The sequence below is a fragment of the Notothenia coriiceps genome, unplaced genomic scaffold (genome assembly GCF_000735185.1).
Source record: "Notothenia coriiceps isolate Sejong01 unplaced genomic scaffold, NC01 NC01_scaffold00019353, whole genome shotgun sequence".
Taxonomy (NCBI): Eukaryota; Metazoa; Chordata; class Actinopteri; order Perciformes; family Nototheniidae; genus Notothenia; species Notothenia coriiceps.
Genome location: NW_011352054.1, coordinates 299,310 through 306,205, shown reverse-complemented (window position 1 = coordinate 306,205; position 6,896 = coordinate 299,310).

Here is a 6,896-nt window from a genome sequence, read left to right as displayed (position 1 = left end):
TGTCAACTCAGATGTGTATTTACCTATAGAAACAAAGTTGTTTCTGTACTTTAAGTAGGATTCAAACCAATTTAGAACTGTTGCCGAAAGTCCCACCCAGTTTTCTAGTCGGTCTAGTAATATATTGTCGTCCACAGTGTCAAACGCAACACTGAGATCTAATAATACTAACACTGAAGTTCTGCCACTTTCTATGTTTAAGTCGATGTCCTTGAAGACCTTTACAAGAGCAGTCTCAGTGCTGTGGTTTGGTCGAAAGCCTGACTGGAACACATGTTGAAAAACTAATAAAATTGGAGGTTTGATATGGGCCTCTAATTGTTCATTACTGAAGCATCTAGATTATTCTTTTTTTAAGAGCGGTTTAATGACTGCAGTTTTCAGGGCCTGTGGAAAAACACCTGAGTGAAGAGACTTGTTTACTATATGAAGTAGATCTGTGGCCATGCAATGAAAAACATTTTAGAAAAATCCTGTCCCATATCAAGGCAGCAGGAGGAGGATTTCAGAAGTTTTGTGTCATGATGTCTGAATTGATATTAGGTGGACATAGGGACAACACATTTGCTGTACCTGATACAGAGTCACTGACTGCTTGTCTGATTTTCTGAATTTTGTCAGTGAAGAAGGAGGCAAATTCATTGCAGGCCCTCGGTGGATAGAAATTCAGAGGCTACTGACACTGGGGGGTTTGTTAGTCTGTCAACGGTAGCAAACAAGGCACGTGCGTTGTTTTTGTCTATACTGCGGAACTAAGCGAAAAATATCAATACTCAAAACTTATCCTTCCTTCACCACCCTGAACACTGCCTTGTGCCTCAACAGATCGGTCTCTCGTTCCATCTTTCAACCTCTTCACTGCTTATAAGGCAAACACAACATTCCAGCTCCACAAGTCCTGCATCACACGCAAAACTAGACAAGGCAGTGGAGTGGGATACATGCTCTTGCAGGAAATGTGTTTAGGGAAATGGCCACTTCCTGTTTTCCTGTTGCAACCGGACTTGATCTGATATAATTGCAGTGTGAGGCAACACACATAAATGTACTCTACCTCACACACTGTTTTGGATGCTTGACCTTATGATTAAAATCTGCTGAAATAAGTGATGCTGTCTATGTTTGCTAGGCACCAAAATGACCAAAAAAGCACGGGAAGCCTGTAAGTGAATAGAGGGGCCATAATTCCCTGTCTGAACAAAACAAGTTATGTTATGTTTTGAAATAAAGTTGATATAGTTGTGTTTGGATCAAACTAGCGATGGATGAAGTTGGTTAAGGGTGTGGCCTGGTCAGGAAGGACTTCTGTCTATAACACACCACCAGTGTAACCCTGTACCTTGATGTCGAAGTTGCAGTCGAAGCGTTTGATGAGGACGATGAAGGCCCCCGTCAGGTTGTCCCTGGGCGGAGGCTCGATGGGCTGGCACGCATTTTCTGGTCGTGCACCAATCAGGAAGCCCTGCAGGGATGACATCATCAGACATGGTGAGAGAAATACATGAATGACTTATACCAAGTTTCCTTGGAAATAAAAAAAATAAAAAATGATGCCTTTTTTTAGAAAATATAACTTTTAAGAAACGGGAGTACGGGACTATTGAAATGTTTTATGTTACTGGTGTAAGGAGCAGTCTTAAGTTGACAGATTGAAAACTCTTAATAAGTGAAGGACTGATGTCAAACAGTGTTTGTTTTTCAGACCAAAAACAGATCGAAAAGACCAGTCATAATGAATACCTAGTATGTTATACAACAAATTGAATGAAATATTGTCAATATCAAATGCTGTATTACTTCCCTATTCTATTTTGCTATATCTGATCATTCATCTTTATTTCTCTAAAGGGTTTTCATTTTTATATTATTTTAATATTTGAGCAACAGCTGCCAAAATCCTTTCCTTTGGAAGTAATAATGTCATACTTATCTTCTTGCTAGACCTTGCTTCACATTTACCCCTGTATTAAACTCAGAGTGTGTGTCCTCCAGTGTCAACAAATAAAAAGCTACACTGGAGCAATTAGGGGTTACTGAAGCGCACTAACAGGAATTCATGTCTGCAGACTGAAAGTGACGTTAATGGTCATTAGATCCCTTTCTCACACTTCTGGTGTAGTGCTGCTCAGATCTAAACGAATCTGCTAGTGATTTAAGTTTTTATTATAATTAATGTTGACAGTTGGACTGCAGGCAAATCACAGACTGTAGTGTAGTGTTATTTTAAAATATATATTTATTATATATATAAGGCATATTATATATATACAGTGTCTTTATAGCTACTTGACAAGTGAATGAAATTAAGTTAATTCACAGTTACGTTGCAGAATCCAATGTCAGCTCTTTGACCACAAGTGTGAGCAGCATCATCTTTATTCAACCCTTTCGCTGCTCACAGATTAACAACATCCTTCTCAACCACGATTGAAAAACAAACTTAAAAGAAACAAGATGCTGAGATGAAGTTCTGCAGCAGCCCCAGATGTAAAAACTGGTAAATCAAACATAAATTTAACATGGTAACGCATGCATACTTTAAACAGAACTTTCTACTTGCGTGAGGAATGTTACTTCCTCACAAAAATTACAGTTTGAGTCCTTCTCTGTTGATAAAAGCCTGTGTGTTTTTCGAATGTATAGCAGAGTCTAAATGCTTTTGAAATAGCTGTTGTTTCCTATTGTCAGGGTTTCACTTTCCCTGAAAAACTCTGGCCCTTGTACTTCCCATCTCTCTTCCTCCAAACGCTGCTTCCTGTCTTAGTCCCATTTCAAACGGCAGCTTTTGAAGTGACTGATGAGAAGGCGATAGTGTGAAGAGAGGAAGAGGGGGTGAGACAGAGAGGCTGACAGAGTGATAAAGGGAAGGAGAACAAAGGCAGAACTCGGCAAAATATATTAATATGGAGGCAAAAGGAATCACAGAGTCTCTGAAATGCAGACAAAAGAAGGAAAAACAGAGGATAGACAAAAATAGAAAGGTGAAGACAAAAAGAGGCAGAGAGTGAACAAAGAGAAGAACCAGCACAGATAAATGAAGAAAAGAGGATTAAAGGAAAACACACGAGAGGAGAAGGGAGGGACCTGACATGATATGGATTTCTAAACCTCTGCTGCTCTTGTGCTAGTGTAACTAAAACCTCTGTCAGTGTGTGTGTGTGTGTGTGTGTGTGTGTGTGTGTGTGTGTGTGTGTGTGTGTGTGAGGCAGGGTGGTAGACAGGAAGTGTGTGCGGACTGCTGTGGGACTCTGGCAGATGCTCCTTCTCTCTCTCTCTCTCTTAAAGCCAACATTAAAAAAAGCCTGTATGTTGAAGAGAGTCAGCACTTTTTCTCTCACACACATACACACACCGTCAGCAGCTGAACCACATATGGAAATTTACCAGGGTGACACATCACATTTGCTAACAGAACGAACCCGGCTACACTGGAGACGAGACAAAGTTGCTGACTTAATGCACCGCCCCAATGTAGCTCTACATTAATAAGAGTTGACGTATGAAAGGTCACGTTTTTTAGAGATGAGGTACATCTGTGAAACCTCAAATCAGGGAGGGGGACACGTGTGAGGAATCACCCATCCCTCAGTGCCGTCACCTCTGGGTGCCTCCCTCAAGTGCAGCCCAGCCTTGCTGCTGAATGACATCACTGTGCCACTGACTCGCATTCCTGCTCCTGACTTTAAAACACATGGCGAGAGCGCCCTCTGTTGGGTAGGAAAAGCATCTAAAAACACAACTAAGAACTGCTGAGAGAAGAGCGGGGAAAACAGGAAATAACTGGCGAAGAGGAGGAAATCCTGAAAGGAGACTTAGTTAAAATGCTGCCTGGGCAAAAATACTACATGACTGATCTAATACAACCTAGTACTAGACTCCTGGTACAAGGATGGGTTAAATGCAGAGAACAAATGTCACTGTGTGTGCTGTGTGCTCTGCATGTGTGACCATTAAAGAGGGTTTCATCCCTCCGATTCTATCTATCTATCTTAAAATGATTATATATTTACACTTCTCTGTCAGGTAACAATATTCATAGTTTTTAATCATCCAGTAGTGAAGATCCTCGAAAATATGAGGTATTGTTGTTTGCATATAAAAGGATATATTCATGAAATGTGTTTTCTTCATTGTAAATGAACTGTACTTGGGAAATGAAGTAACACTATATAAAATCCAAATTATAAACAAGCTCCCTGAAAAAGCTTGTGTTGTTATGATATCAAACACAATTTCAATTATTGCATAAGTCTGGAGTCAAGCTCTCAAAGTTTGGAAAAACCAAACATGAGGATAAGATATTCATCAACAAGCGTCACAGACAAGGAACAAGACTGAGGCGAGAAGGAAGAAACGTAATATTTAGGTACAAATCTTATAATATTAGGGTGAATTAATTGTTTTAAGGTAGCCATGCTCCCTTATTAAAAAGACTGTCAACAGGAATTATAGCTAAGGATACACTGACTAATCTCTTTCCTCTTCAGATACCAGAAATCTTACACAACCAAAATATTTTCCTTAATACAAAATCTGTACCACATGTGTGTGAAATCATTTTACAGTGTGTAAGGAACCTTGAAACCATGAACTGCTCTGACACTAAGTCAGATTCTCCCTATACCAATACACATAATAATGACAATAAGAAATAAACTATGATCAAGAGTCCTGCAGCATAAATCCTTTAATTTCTTCCTGTTCCACAATGCAGTGAGTAAGTGCCACAAACTCAGAGGGATTTCTGTTGTTGCAGAATTAAATCTGAGGGGGATTTCTCTGGTGGATTATTCCAAAATAATGCACAGTGATCACACTTAATCCAACCACTAACCCAGGGGTTGGCAACCCGCGGCCCACGGGCCGCATGCGGCCCTTTAAGCCCTCTGCTCTGGCTCCCTTGAGCTTAGACAAAAATAAGAAGGAAATAAAATAAAAGTATTGTATTATATATAAACTAGGCGTACATGTGTAACCGATAACAACACACACACACACACAAACACCAAGACATGAAATTTTATATTCCCCTTACGTGTCACCACCCCACACACCAACGTTGAACCACCATCACCACGATAGACGCTGTAACACTTCCTTTTATTTATTATAATACCATTTTACCAGAGAGTCGAAACTTTATTATTTTGTATTATCACGCCCACTATCGGGAATTTTGAGCTCCAACTCAAGTCTCAATCCACGAGCCAAAATGTCTATAACCTTTGGTCAAGAAGCTCACGGATCTAAAAACTTTTTTAATGTGTATGGCCACCATTTTTTATCCGCGAAGGTCACAGTCATAGAAAGAAGAATGTCTAAAAGGGCCAGGAGGTTGTGATGTAGAACATGACGCGTAAGTTAAAGTCCTACTGTGACTTCTATATTACAAAACACGTTGAGTCACCTGTCACGACTCTGTCACGTCCATCACAAACAGGTAAGGTACAAAATCAAAATGGACCCAGCCTGAGTTTTACTACCAGACACGACAAAAGACAAAAAAAATAAAAAGAAATGAAATGATAAAAGAACACGCGATAGCCGAAGGTACTCTAAATAAAACAATAACATCAAAATAACAGTTTCCGTAATTATATAAGGGTACACACCGACTCAGAGCCGGCAATTTTCGTAAGGTACCTTATATATAGTTTTTCACACAAAGACTTATTTAAATAGAAAGTGCAGGTAACCTTAATACTGAACTATACTAAACAGTCGACGAAGGAGAGGAACAACAAAGGAGCTCATTGCAATATATAGACAGTCGTGGCCAACTGTTGAACGAGAGCGATAGATAGTTCAATGTTACCTAGCCAATTAGGTCTTAGCAAAAGACAACTTTCGTATATTAGAAAAAAAGCGACAAATAGGTGTGTCTTATTTAGGACGACAAAAAGAGACAATGAAAACACGAAAACTGAAATAGGTATCACAAGCGCACAAAACGACAAAATAAAAAAACTAAATACGACCTAACGAAGCACGCGAGAAAGGCATCTAGGCCCAGGGGGCCGCAGCTCAGCGAGGTTACTTATTACCGGAGCGCGCCCTGGACAATACGTCCATACACTGAGTATAAAATCAAAACACTGGCATTAATAATAATTTATTGACACAACAAACAATATATAAATAACACAGGTGTAACATAGTGGACTAAGAACACACAATAGTTGTATTATGTTCCTAGGATAATTGTAAAGAATTGGACACGTAACGTTATTATAAATTATATGCAGNTGCTGGTTTACCGGTATGTTTGATATGTAGAGAGAAGTTGTCAACGGTGCTGTCAGCTGTCTTCCTCTCCCTTGTTGTTCCTCGATACGTAAAGGCTGCAGCACCGTTGACAACTTCTCTCTACATATCAAACATACCGGTAAACCAGCATCGTTTGCTGTGAAAGCATATAACTCTGTCCACACAGAATTAAATCCTGTGTTCCTCCGGTACTTTTCTTTGATTTATCCATAGTTCGCTCATCGAGCCGGGGGTCAGGTTATTCGCCTCCAAGAAAAGGCGCTCGCGCGGGACCGTAGCAGGATGTGACTCATATTTTAGTTGACCTAATTAAAAAAACGTTTTGTTTTTTATTTATGTGTCACAGTATCACCTCAAAATACAAGATACGAAACATTTTCAACCGTGCAGCAAAATATAAATAGTCCTACAAATACTTTTATTTTATTTCCTTCTTATTTTTGTCTAAGCTCAAGGGAGCCAGAGCAGAGGGCTTAAAGGGCCGCATGCGGCCCGTGGGCCGCGGGTTGCCGACCCCTGCTCTAATTAGTGCTTATTTGCTGCAAGTAAGGAAGTTGTTGTACATGAGTTTAGGTCTTAATATGCTCTGCTCAATATGGGCCTAATAAGGCAGTAGTACCACAAGAATA